The following is a 15,144-nucleotide window of genomic DNA, read 5'->3' on the forward strand; positions in this document are numbered from 1 at the left end:
CAAATATCCATAATGCACTGAATGACCAAGAGCTATCCAAGCCATCTCTTGAGAATGTGAACATTGTGTTCTTAAAATTACTTCCTGCTATCTGGAGATAACAGCATCTTTAGGGGACCCTAAAAATATTGAGGTAATTGCCAAATACTGGGGGAGCTAGCTGTATCATTTGTTGTCCAGTCTCTGTGTAATGGGAAAGGGCAGAACTTGTGTCATGTCCTGGCTACAGCAGTCAATGAGGCTGGATCATCTCAGACAGCTACCTAGAAATTGTCCTCAGCAGTTTGTAGTCCAAAGCTGAGCTTTAGGTGGTGTTTGTCAACTTAGTGGTATTACCATAGTCCATGTGGAATCATCATTGTGGGGTCCCATCATCTCTTTGGAGACTCCAATGATTGTATTAGTACAGACTATTCATTTTCTTGGTAATTTTTTCCAGGTAGTTCTTCTTTCTTCTTTGTATGCTTATTTGTCCAAATTCTTTAAATTCCTCAAGATGGCTGTTTTTATATTCGTGGAAAGACAAAAATCAAAACACTCCCCAGCCCCAACTTTGGGGAGTTTCCCTTTCAGTAAGTTATATCTGATCAAATGGAAAACATTTGTTAGTTTTATAAGTTAGTTTAGGTTGAGTGGTTACACTGGTTGATGAACTATCACTTCTAATCAAGAGGTCTCTCTTGTTCAAATCTAATCTTTATAATATTTGCTTTATGGTTTCTCCTGAAACTTTTGTTTTATCTTCTATATCTACTCTAGCATCCAGAGCAGTATAATTTTTGCAACAGGCATTAGGTTCTTCAATTGCTCTGGGAAGGAATTTTCCCCACAGTCAAAGGAAACAACTGAACCAATTTGATATAGGAGGACCCCCAAAGCATTTCCTGATGAAAAAATAGTTGCCTTTCTGTCAATTGTTAATCTATATTCCTTGATCCAGTGTCAGCCTTTGCCACATATTCTGCATATTCCAGAAGAGAGAGGCATTCTGTTTGAATTATTCTTAGAACAAAACATTGTTTCTAGGAGTGCCCTCTCTGAAATCACTTTTTAGGTAACCTTGTTTGCCACAATTAAAATACCTGATGTTTCAATTTTTCTTCAAACCTCTGGAAACCATATCTTCTATCCAAGCATCATCATGGTTATGAGAGTCAATATTGACTGAATCTTGTATCCATTCCTCTTTGGGTTCTTGTTTTGCAATTAAAGGCCTAATTTCCCCTTTGCATTGTGAATTATAATTTTCAAAAGCCAAAGATTCAATTGTTATTTGTCTAGCTTCTGAATTTTTTATTATTCTATTTACTGCTGAAGTCAATCTTTGTAAAAAATCAGTGAAGGTTTCTTTTGAGCTCTATATAACTTCAGTAAATGACTCAGTTCTCTTTCCAAATTCTTCAGTTCTGTCCCAAACATTCAAAACTGCTGCATGGCATAGAGCCAGGGTATGTTCATCATATAGAGACAGTCTTTGTACATCAGCATAAAAACCCTCTCCAAGAAGTCAGTCTTGGGAGGTTTCAATACCTTTATCCCTACTTCATTAGTCAGTGGTTCTAGCCTAATCTTTCTACCAGGTCCCCCACTGTAATTAAGAATCAGGCTCTAATACTGCTATAAGCAAGTCTCTCTAGTCTTGTGGGATAATTCTGTTACAAGCTGACCATGAGTTTAACATCTGCTTCACAAAAGGTGACTGTATACCATATGAGACCATCACTTCCTTAAATCTCCTCAAATCTAACATTTCCACAGGAGTCCAATCAGCTCTTACATAGCCTTGGAGTTATCTGTCATTTGTCAGTTCCTGTAAGGTGACTGGATAAATTAAAGTTGGTTGTTTGAAAACCTTGGGCTGTTCCTCTCTAATTTTATAATGTAATGGTGAGGTTGATTCTTTTTTACTTCCTCTATCTCGGTCTGATTATCTCTGATCTGTTTTAATGTTTTTCTGAATATCTATGATCTGTTTTAATAAGTTTTTCTAAAACTTGTATCTTGGTACTCATATTAACCAATATTTTTAGAGATGAACCAAGAATGACCAAACTAACAAAATTTATAATTGACATTACATAAATCCAATTTAAATTAATTATCCTGTCATTTAATTATTCCATTTCTAAACCACCCAGAAGATAATCATACAGAAACCTAACTCTCCCCATCATAATAGTGATTCCCATTTTTTAATGTGAGGAAAAGGCTCTCTCTCTGTCTGTATTTTTTATTATTATTAAGAAATCCCAATTATCTCACCAAATCTGCAAAGTATGACAGTGAAGATGAGAGGCTGACTGCTATTGTATAAAACAGTAGAAGCTTGTGCAGATTTTCAAGGCAGCTACCAAGTTTGGCAGCAGCCTGAGGAGTGACATCCAGGGAAAACCCACAACCCATCAGGAAAAAAAACCTGATGTCTGAAAAATGCACATAGGGGATCTTAGGGAAGAAGCATGTGTGGTGGGAGCTGCTTAAGGGCGGAGCTGGCTAGTGGTGAGGGGCTAACTCTGGCAACATTTGGAGGTCAAACACCCGTGGAATTTGCTGCAGAGAGGCTGATTCAGGAAAAACCCCAGACTCACTCAAATAGCTTGGCGAAAAGAAAGGAAAACCCTAGCCTGCAGGGTGGTGACTCCAGCAGGAGCCCCTGAGTGCACCTCCTGCCTGTGCTGGTGGCTACAAATCCACTGTAAAGCGGCTGCTTCGTGAATTTGTGCCCTATGTTGGAAGTCAGATGTAGTGCAATCCTAATTAGTCTTAATAATAAAAACTTAGAATCAGAAACAGGGTAAAAGCTGAAAGATTAGAGAAGCAAAGGAGCAGCCACAGTTACCCTTACCTCTCTGACTCCTCATACCAAAAAGGGCCGAGATCCTTTCTATACCATGCCTTCCCCTCTCTACCCAGTCATATCACTTCCTGTCTCTTGTCTGTACAGACTTCCAGACCTCTATATTTAACTAGTGCCTAGATCCACCCTCTGATCTTCAGGCAAGCTTTATTTATCAGAACACAAACAAAATATCATAACATTTGTCATTTTTAAAATATTTCACACACTGTCCAGTTGGCCCACTATGTTAGATTGTAGTGCTAAGAAAATATTATATCCGTAACACTCCCCAGTGGTTTGCAATAACCAGAGGAGTAAGAAATATGCTATAAACATTAATATTTAGGATAGATAAGAAATATCAACCACATTCCATGGCTGGCCACATGTCTAGGAGTAATTGGCCATCATAAAATGTTCTCCATGAGCTTTTTGTTTGTGTGCTTGCTTATTCTTTTGTTTTCATGTTTTTTGTCTTGTTATTTGTTTTAAATTTTATTTAAAGTTTTTAGAATGTGATACATACAGAGAAAGAGAGAGAGGACATGAAGTTGGATAGATAGGAAGGTGGGGAAGAAAGAACTTGAAAGGATTTCATGATGAGGAAAAAATGTAATTAAAACATCTTGTGTGAAAAAAAATTAAATATAAAATTGAAAAAAGAAATCTGATGTTCATAAAAGGATAGCATCTTAAAAGCTTAAAAAGATGACACACTGCCTACATGAGGAATATGTAGGGATATCCCTACATGGAGGAAAATTAGATGATTGTAAAGCCATTAGGATCACCACAGAAAACTAATAACGAGGGCAGCATCATTGAAATAAATGACGAAGAACTAACATTTTGCTCATGCTGAAAAACAAAGAGACTGATAATTGTTATTTATTGGAAATAGGAATTTGTTTGTTACAAACCCAGTAAGCTACACAAAGGACTGCTCTGACAAGATATACACACTGGTGCAATAATGGCACAGCTGTTTGGGGAGGAACCAACTACTTCCTGGTTATGTTTATGGGGAGTACCACCTGAAAGAACTCATTCCTGCTACATATTGTCAGGTCAGCTGCTGTAGCTAGCTAGGTCAGAGGCCCTAGGGGATAAACTATTACTATCATTATGTTGAACAGACATTTCATTAAACTGCTTATAAACATTCACTTTTATGCAAACAGATTAACGCATCTTTCAACCCTCAACAAAGAAGCATTTTTTGTAATAGATGTTGATTTTTGCAGAAATCTAAAACTTGCAAAAAATGAGAGATAGACTGTTCAGCCATAGATAGAAAGGCGTATCATATTCTTGACCCCTGAGGCTCACAGAATCTCATAAAAGAGGGGTCAGAAAGATTTTATGAGCCAGAGGTGGTTGTTGTGTAACACGAATTGCTAAACGGTCTTGTTAATAATTTAAAAAAAAAAACAAACCCAGAGCCAGATATTGGGGTGAAAGCTGAGAGATCAGAGGAATAGGATAAGCTGCAGCCAACTTCATCTTACCAACTCCTCAGCCTCCAGAGAGAGCTACTTTCTGTACACCCATGCCTGTATACCATTCTGTGCCTTGCCATCTTACTTTCTTTCTCCACCCAGCTACACTTCCTGTTTCTGCCCAGCTCTATCACTTCCTGTCTTTCTGTACAGACTTCCATACTTTTATGTTTAAATAGTGCTGGGATTAAAGGCATGTGCCACTATGCCTGGCTCTGTTTCCAGCGTGGCCTGGAACTCACAGAGATCCAGGTGGATCTTATCCCCAAATAAGCTTTATTGGGGTGCACATATAAAAATATAACCACATTGTTGACTTTAGTGAAGTGGTGTTTTTTGGACATGATATTATCATTACACATGAACTCAAAGTCCCTCTGACTGAACACATAAGCCTTGTAAAAGATTAAGTCAGGTAAATTGCAGCATAATTAGAGGAGGAAACCAAGAACTCCCACCACTAACTGAGGACCTACTCTCCTTTGATGGCTTCTGGGGAAAGGAGAGGCAGTTTTATTCAGGGATGTGACCCTGAAAGACTTCCTATGTGTTAACAGATAGCCCTCACCCATGAATATACAGGCTGCATTAAGTGGACTTCTCCAGTTTAAAAAAATAGCATGAACACATGAAGTTGAGAGTGAAAGGTGGTGTAGGAGAGACAGGAGGACTTGGAGAGGAAGGAAGAGAGTGTGGATTTTACTGAATCACATTATTTGTGAGTATAAAATTTCTCAATCAATAAAAATATAAAATAGTTCTGGTCTCAATGCAGAGGTTGTAAATGACAAGACAGAATCCTGAGGATTCTCTATTTGCTTTTACTACATACTTATGACTGCCATAATACTTTGTAAGTTCTAACTTGTTACGATGTATTTTCTGAGTTTCTCCTTTATTATAAAATGCAATATTGTCTCAGCAAAGATAAACAAATGAATACCCTAAGAGGATTTTTCTCTCTTCCTGGTCCATCTTCAATGTTTTCATCTGCGCTGTTATGGAAGCCATAGCAACATGATGAATTACACTTTTACTCTCAGGTCTATCCTTTTGTCCTGATAGACCTGAGATTTTAAATTTTAAAACCAGCCATTTGTTAGAGAAAGTAAGACCTCAGACTAAGGACACAAGTGACAACCATTTCAATCTTAGTGTTGAATAATTGTTCACACATATTTTTAAAGGCTTATAAATTTTGGCACAGAGATTTCTTTCTGGGCTTATAAACACAATTCTACTATTTATCCTGCCAAATATTTGAAAGATAGACTGGAAAGCAAAAACGAAAAGGAGGCATCCTGAGAGGAAATTGAGCATTCACATATAGCCAAGCAAAGAGGAAAAAAAAAAAACAATCAAACCAATTGGTCCAGTTGGCTAATGGTCATTTTAATGAGAGATCTGGATGGCTGCACTATTAGCTTGGGGCACACAATTTAATATACTTTGGACTGAACTTTCTCAGTTATACTGTTTAATTCTAGCACACTAAAACTTACTCAAGATGACTGTATCCTTTGTCACATATCATTGACTCTGACATTATCACATTTACATATCAATGATAACTTCCTGTCACTGTATTAATATGAACAATGATTATATATGGTTAGGCATATATATGCATATATATATACATATGTACATATATAGTGCTATAGATAGCACAGACAAGATGGAGTAAAGCTTCTTAAAGGTATTATCTACATCTTTCAAAGTTGATCTCAGTTAATTTATCAGTAGGAGTAGAGATGACTCAATTTACATAATACAATAAATTATTAGTTGAATTACTAGAATATGCATTAGTATTATTTTAGGTTTTAAAAAATATTCAGTCTCATTATATAATGTGGAAAGTGTTATATGCAATCACAGAGAAAACCAGGGTCAGAATGAAATTCCACACTTTTGAGAACTTTCAAATCTTCTAGTTGAGTTTCAATATGAAACTTAATCAGAATATATTAGAATATAATTATGTAGCAATCCTTTATCCAGAAAGTTCAAATGCAAATAATGCTTCTTTTCTAAGTATTGAGATTGGTTAGGCAAAGGAGTTGCAATTTAATAGAGTATTATGTTCTGACTAATTTATTCAAATTCATGTAATTATTATCTAACTAATTAGCTGGAAACATGACTAGTTCTATTATGCATTAACTGTAAAAAATTCTTCCCAGAATAAAGGAATCCAAGTGAAAAATAAATGATGTAAAGTCTCTATAGAAATGCTGATAAAAGATGATAATAGCTACCAGTGGAATAAAAGTCACTCATTTGAAATATTTTAGGTTTAGCCAAAGAAAGAAAATAGAAATAGACAGATTCCCACAGTGATTACTTATTTAGAAGATACTTGGTTGATTAGAGGAGGCAAAGAAGAAAATGTATCATTTTGTGATTTTTTTTGTGTTTATTCTCATAGAAATCATCAAAAACCTTTGTCTTTCAATATTGAGGGATGAGCATAGTCTACAAATTAAAACTATTAGACTTGCATTAAACTTTGAATTACTGCTTTTATTCCTAAATACATGCTGATAGTAATAAAGATGAAAAATTCATTGTTTAAAGATAAGAGTTGGTATCATGAGGAGACTATCAATCACTATGTATTCATTAAACATATTTGGCATTGCAAGAGAAAGGGAGGAGGAGAAGACAATACTTTATCATTATTTTCTTTCAGTATGAAATGAGTTCATAGAAATACATTTATGAGATCTAGGCTGAGCCCAGGCACTCACCTCTGGTCCATAAGGGAAGTCCGGGGCAGGATGGGAGCTGGGGGCTGGTCTCTAAGTCTCAGGAAGTGGCTGGGGTCTCAGGTGATGATGGGTGTAGGGTCAGGGCGTGGAGATTGCAGGGTCTGGTGGGGGTCTTGGAGAAGAGGAGCCTTCCTGGTAGGGGTAGAAGCTTATGCAGGGATGCTTGGCTCAGCCTGGGAGGAGGGGACTGGACCTGCCTGGACTGAGTCTACCAGGTTGATCTCAGTCCTAGGGGGAGTTTTTGCCCTGGAGGAGATGGGAATGGGGATAGGTTGGGGGGAAGGGGAGGGGGGAGGGAAGGGGGAGAACAAAGGAATCCGTGGCTGATATGTAGAATTAAATTATATTGTAAAATAAAATTAAATTAAAAAAGAAATACATTTATATGGGAAATTTTCTTTCCATTTTGGAAGACTAAATCTTAAAATGCTTTCTATTGCCATATTTTAAAATTGTGGAAAGAGCTGGTTATTTTACATGTACACAGAACCTCCTGTGGCTTTAACCACAAGCAGGTGAAATCATTAGCCCATCTTCCCAGACTTGCTGAAAAGAGGCAAACACCTGAGATTTACAAGGAGCAAGTGTGGCCATTCTCTTCCCCTGTACTCAAATCTTGCCTAGCGTACAATCATGCTATAATCCCCTTCCTTGCTATATGCCTATTCTGCACACCATAATTGAAATACAACATAGCATCGGAATTTTCTAGTCTGTCTTTTGTTCTTTAGCCCTCTGCTTTAGAGAGAAGTAGTTCTCCAGCGAGCGTATAGCTCGCCCTGTTAGGAGAATATATAGCCCATTACCTGGCTTTCATATGACTTTCTACTATTTCAGTCTCAGAACAAAATCTCTGGGGCTGGAGAGATGGATTATTGTATAAGAGCACTCACTGCTCTTTCATGACCCCAGTACAGTTCATAGCACCCATGCTGGGTGGCTTATGACCAGGTTTAAGTCCTGTTCTAGAGGCTCCAACACCTCCTTCTGGACTTCAGGGCCACCAACATACACAGGGCTTACAGTCACAGAGGCTGACACTTTAACATAACAAAATAATATATTTTTTTTAAAAAAGCAACGACATGCATAATATAGCAAAATTACTGATCTTGTAATAGAAATCATAGAAGTTAATGTTTTCTATTTTGCATTTAGAGGCAAATTTTCTTCTATATATTGAGGGTTATTCCTTTTAGAATTCATTAATTTGTGAACATTGAATTACAGCTAAGCCTGAAGTACCTCTGCTATTCATCATGTTGCAGGTGAGAAATTTAAATGCCACAGAGGCAAGTTTTTAAATTCTTAAGTAGATAACGGTTAAACTAATGTTAGATTCGGTTGGAAAATGAAATCTCCAGCTTTGCAGACATTTTCTCTCCTTTAAAAAAAATGACTGTTTTAGGAAATCTATAAATTCATCTAAGCTTGAGCCACTAATTCAAAGCCTAAGAATAATTACCAGTGGCTTTTCAAATGTATCTTCCTGTCAAATCTGCACAGGTGAGGGATGGATATCAACAGTGCACCCCACCACCTGGGAACACCTTTTCTTTAGTGAGGTTTAAGTTACTCCCTCACAGATGTCGGTTTGACAGCATGCACAGTCAGATGTAATCTCACCTAACTTCACTGTGCATCTTTCCTCTTTTACAACGCAGTTCTCACCTCACCTGGGCTCCCCTTTCACCTGTTCATTATGGAAGCCATTAGGCTCTTACCCTGTCATTTATCACCTCCTAGAGACAAGCCTGGAGGAATTCATTTTTAGTCAGTATTATTTCATTTTTCTGAAACTATGTTCCAGTGTTCTACCATGAACTGTTTTTAATGTTTGGATGATATACTAATAATGTTATTCTTTTTTTCTGTAATGAGGTATATCCAAGAAATAGACATAGTTCCAACATAACAGAAAATATTAGGAGAGCTGGCTTCCATTCTGAAAACTTTACTTTTGTTTTGGAAATTGATGCCAAATTTCTCCTAGATCATCATTGGCTCACCTAATGCTAACTAGCTTCAGTAATATAATCTCTTTCCCTTTGTGTTTTGGAATCTGCATGTATCATTGCTCACAATTTAACTTATTTCCAAGAAGGAGCACTTCTATACAGAACAAAGGTAAGTATACCTGTTTAAATGCGGGTTCAGCTTCTTATGTTCAGTTATCAACTATTATGAGGAAGGACATGCTTGATTAGGTCCTTTTTATTTATTTTGTGCATATGTTGTGAGTGCATTCACACTACAGTGTACCAGTTGTGGGTCAGAGGACAACTTGGAGGAGCTGGTTCTTTCTTTCCCATTGTGGATCCTTGGCATTGAAAACTGATCATCATTCCTGGCAATAGATGGGTTTACCTGCTGGCTCATATCATTAGCATGACATAATGGCTATTTTAAATAATTTTATTCATGTTCTTGATTGTTTCAAAGTTTCTTGAAATTCTGAGTATGACTATTACTATGTAAAATTCATTTCTCCCAAATTATAACAGACATATACAGAGAGATAAATGAAAGTAGTTAAATACTACAGAAGTAATTATGAAGTGATAGTTAAGTATGAATAGGGCTAAAGATATGTAATTAAGAATTACAGAGTATGGGTTCAGCCTGTGTCTCTCACACTTGGTATGATAATTGCAGTCTTTTTATAGAACAATTATTTCTTACTCTATAATATAGAGTGCTTCAAGTAACAAAACAGAGGAAATAGTTTTCACTATTGTTTTCAGAAAGGATATATTTATTTTTTCATGTAGTTAAATCTGCTGGAAAGATGGATCATGCACAGAAGATTTTGGAAGAAATGGTGCGATGAATGACAGCCAGGACAGTTTAAAAACAAAGGGAAGACTTGCACATTTTGAAAAACATAGGAGACACATTTTCCTAACTCTCCCCTTTAAGCGCTAAGTGATACAAGAAGCTCCGGAGATATATATAAAGTACCCATAGGAAGGAAATGGCAAGTGATGAGAAAACGACACATCCTACAGACTCCATGATCATAATTGCATGATGGTTATCAATTCTTTAAGTTTTAAGTTATAAAATTAAAATTCTTGTGCTCAAAATATGGTTGAGCACTGAAGAGAGTTTTCTGCTCTTTCAGGGGACCTGTGTTTGATGAACTCTAGTTCTCACTTCCAGTAGCTTGCAACCATATGTATGTCTTTGTTCCTCAGGATCTTAGTCTGGTCTCAACAGGTACCCCATATACAAGACACATAGGCACACAGAGATAAACACTCACACACAGAAAAAAATTAAAAATCAAACAAAAATGCAGGCTGTGTTCCAGAAATCAATATTCCATGAATAGGCAAAGACCAAAGAAGTTCCCTTCCATCTTTACTTTCTACCCAAATGATCAGACAATGTCCCTAACCATCAGTATAAAAATGTTTTTTAACATTATGCATGCAATTCCAGCACAACACCACAGTGAGAAACAACAGAAAATGAAAATTAATAAGAAGAAAGAAAGCCTGCAGTTCAGCTGTGATTCCCTGCTTACCCTGGGCAAAGATTAAAATACAGATCAGTTCCCAGAGATCTAGACACCATGAATTATTCTTCTGCAACAAGAATCTCCAATCTTTCAATGCCAGAGATGATCTAGGTGAATATGTGAGTTTATCTTTATAGGAGATGAAAAGGTAAATCCACACCACAGGTTCAATGAAACCTAAGCACTGGAGCTTTTCTTGCCTTCCACATAGTCATGGTATTCGAGGAGGACAAGCAAGGGTCAGCCTTGCACTACTGTATCAAGAGGCCTTGATAGGATGAAAATGAAGCATACCTTCCTTGTTCAGGGTGAGAGTGCTCAGGCTTAGTGAAGACGCCCAACTACCATTCACACCCAACAATAACAATGCCCAAATCCTACTAGGGTATCAATAGAAACTGAGTGGGAGACTTGATATTTCATTCTATTTTGAACATAACGCAACATTCTACCTCTCTTCTGAGGTTCAGTCAGGAAAGGCTCACTATAAAAGAAAAAGGAGAAAATAATCAGACACACATAATAACCCCATTGTTCTTTATATAGAAAAATTATCGTATTAATGAATGAGAAAAGACCATCTATAGAACTAAACACTTCAATAAGACTAAATCAAATTACTTGAGAAGAATTAAAGCATGGTAATTGAGAAGTGTCAATAAAAATTACCAAAAAAAACCCACATTTTTTAAAAAAGGAAAAAAAAATTAAGTGAGCTGAGAAAAGTAAAATATGCAGAAGAGATAATGGATATTTCATATTGTGAAAATCATTAAATGGGTCAACAGCTTCATAAATTAGAAAACACTTATTCTAATTTCAGAGAGGAAATAGACTGGGTTTAATGGCATGCATGGAGTCTTAGGGATTTGTAACTGATGATGAAATAACAAAATAGAAAGATGCAGAGTAATGAGAAAGTGAAGATTAAATATATTTGTTTTCTTTGTTTAATTTGGCATGCAAGAAGAAGCTAAGAAACCAGAAAGGGGCCTTCGTGAGGAAGGAAGACATTAAGGCAGAGCGGGCATTAAATTAAAGATAAAATAAATGAAAGGGCAGTGTTGGAATGCTGGAAATGTAAATAAAGGCTTATGCAAGGAGAACTATGGAGGATGTTAGGCTAAGGGAGAGAAGAGGATTGACCTGGCAGAAGGGTGGACAGAAAACCATAGTGGAATCCTACTATTTCACAACTCAATAGAGATATGATTAAGAGTAAAAGGAATACATGTTCTGTAAAAACATAAATAAATAAAATAAAAGAGAAAAACAAAAGAAAATACTGAGGATTAAAGGATGAGGTAGAGGTTCTTAGAGGGGAGAGCGGGACAAAGGAATGCCTCAGTAGACCAAAACTAAAAATGGTTTCTATATAGCATTCCAGATTTCTACATGCTAGACTAAATACTGAAGAACTTTTCTTACTAGAAAGGCTACTCTTTCTACAAATGTACTCTTTTTTTTTTTTTAGTTTAAATATAAAATCTAGTCAGTGGTAGGCCTGAGCTAATGGCTGCCAAATGTACTCTTAAAATATTGTAATCTAGGTGTGGTGGTTTGAACAGGAATGACTCCAAAAGATTCATGTTTCTGAAAGCTTGGCCCATACGGAATGGAACTGTTAGGAGGTGTGGCCTTGTGGATATGGGTGTGACCTTGCTGGAGTAGGACTTGGAGGTCATAGAAGCTCAAGCTGGTTCACTTCCTCCTGCCTGCCTATCCAGACACAGAACTCTGAAGTCTTCTCCAGCAACATGTCTGTCTGCATGCTGCCATGCTTCCCTCTGTGATGATGATGGACTAAACCTCTGAAACCACAAACCAGCCCAACTAATATTTTTCTTTATAAGAGTTGTAATGGTTATGGTTTCTCTTCACAGCAATAGAAACCCTAACTAAGACACTAGGGTCAGGATGAAGTGACTAAAGAGCTTATATGTAAGCATGATTTTCTGAGTTCAGATTCTCAGAACATATGTAAAGCCTCATGAGTATCTGGAATCATCCTACTGCTCCTACACCCAGATGAGAGATAGAGGGAGGAGAATCCTTGGAAGCTCACAGGACAGTTAACACAACAGTAAACCAGATCTATTGTCTCCAGTATGGTAGAAGGTAAGAACTCACACATGAAATTTTTCTATGTCCTCTACACATGTATTGTGTCTTGTATGTACCTGTATTCACACACATAAACATGCATGCATGTACATATAAACACAACAGAGATAATATTCTGAAACTCAGATAATTTTTCCCGTATCAAAAGATTTTTTTTCCATTAATTGTGAGCCAAATTTTATGCTTGAGAACATATCTTTGAAACTTAGTATGGAATCATGGTGTTAACTAATATCTTTATAAATGGCTTTAAGACCTGATAAACTAAAGAATAAAAAAATATATCTGCTACTGGAACTCCAACCAACTGCTGCATAAGGATTCATGAAGTCGTGTCTCTTAGGGGAGAACCTAATTCTACTTGACTAAAGCAGCATAATCCTTAACTACCTTCTAAATATTTGTCCCTCTATCCACAGATAAGGAAAGTCCTCACCCCTCATCAAGGGAACTTCTCTTTGCAACAGATGGAGTCCATGACAGAAAACCACAACCAATCAAAACATATAGTTTTGGAGCATAGTCCCAATGGATACATCTACAAAACATACCTGCCCCAATGGCTCAGGGAACATTGCAGAAGAAAGGGTAGAAATATTGCAAGAGCCAGAAGGTCAAAGCTTTTTATGTGAGATTGTGTCTCATAGTAATGTGAGGTGCCACATACATGAAGTCTCACCCACATGACTGCCCAAACATGAGCTGAACAATAACAACAATGGGCATGCCGAAGAGGATGGTGGGAAAACCCTCAATGTTTCAACCCTACATAAAAAATTACAGGCAACTAAGACATGCTGAGAGATGGAGAAATAGTCTTCTCCACAGAAGAACACATCTCTTGGTTATCCAATACCAAATGGTGATCCCTGAAAACAAACATATGAGTAATATAAAAATACATATAAACATGTGTGTATGCATACCTGTGTGTATGTAATAATAATTAAACAGAGAGACTATGAATTTGAAAGAGAACAAGGAGAGATATATGGGGAGGTTTGGAGGAAGAAAAAGAAGTGAGAAATAATGTAATTATACTCTCAAAGATATAAGATTGTTAACTATTAAAATACTTTTGGAAACCTAGCTAATAAGATAATTTAAAAATATAACTTAGCTAATTAAAAAAAAAGGACCTCAAATAGAACTACCTCTCATAACTAGATAATGTTGCTCTCAAAAAATATGATTTAGTAAAAATCATAATTTAAGTCATGAGATACCTACCTAGCAGTTATTGTTCAGTGAGGCACCAGGGATATTCAAAACAACACAGGCTTTTGACTTTGTCTGCAGTTACCCACCCTAACTATACAATAAGACCCTGCTGCTGAAGTCATCACACACTTTGGCTAGAAGACTTAGAGAAATCAATCTCAAAGTGATCAGAAACTTCTTCTTCATTGGTTGGCTTTCATAGGGCTAGTAGATGCTATGCACACTGTTGTAGAGAATAGACATTGACAATCTTCTTTTGCTGGACCTGGGATACTACTTTTATAATGACCTGTCAGTTAGGCTCTCCTAATTCCTCATCAAAAAGTAGAGAGAATTCAAGATTAGATTATCAAATCTTCATCCCATGCTTTAGGGTCATTTTCAGGCAACGGAAGATACATATCTAAAGGGAGGTTCGCCTGCATACTTATTAGCAGTGCTGTCTTTACTTTTGATTTTTGTCTGAATAGTAAAAATATCCTTCTTTACCCCCTTTATCACTTTTGAAAGTTTGATCGCCCAGTTTATATTCGTTCAAGGAATTAGTCATCTCTTCATATTGATTAAAAGCCTCCTGATCTTCTATAAGTATATTAATAACTGTTTGAATCAAGGATCAAATGATCAAAAATGAATGAGGATATTTCCCCCTTATCATTGTTGCCTCTTTAATATTCTTTCAGACTCTGCCCCATTGAAAAAATGATACAAGAGCTCATCATAAGGCAAAGCCTACCCTGGTGTTGCCCCCCATTGTGCTCATTCACCTCCTTTTGTGGGAGTCCCCACTCTTATCTCATCACCAAATTCAGGCCCCTGTTCTGGCACCACTTGCTGCTGCTCTTGGTATTGGTGTGAACTTGAGAGAACAGAACCTAAAAAGGAGGCAGACTAAAATCTCATGCAATATCCAATTTAATTCAGATCATTAGATAATTTATATTCTGAGATTTAAGTAGAATCACATAAGTAAGGTGTTCAATCACAAGGACAAGCCACACATGCCAAAAACCAAACCAAAACAATACAAAAAAAAAAAAAAACCCACATGTTTTCAATAGAGGCATATGAATAACAACAGCTGAGGTAAATTCACTCCTATCCACTACACCTGAGAGGGGCATGAAAACACATTCAAAGAATAATTCTGTGTTTTAAAGAAAC

Source organism: Peromyscus leucopus, chromosome 22 (assembly GCF_004664715.2).
Source record: "Peromyscus leucopus breed LL Stock chromosome 22, UCI_PerLeu_2.1, whole genome shotgun sequence".
Lineage (NCBI taxonomy): Eukaryota > Metazoa > Chordata > Mammalia > Rodentia > Cricetidae > Peromyscus > Peromyscus leucopus.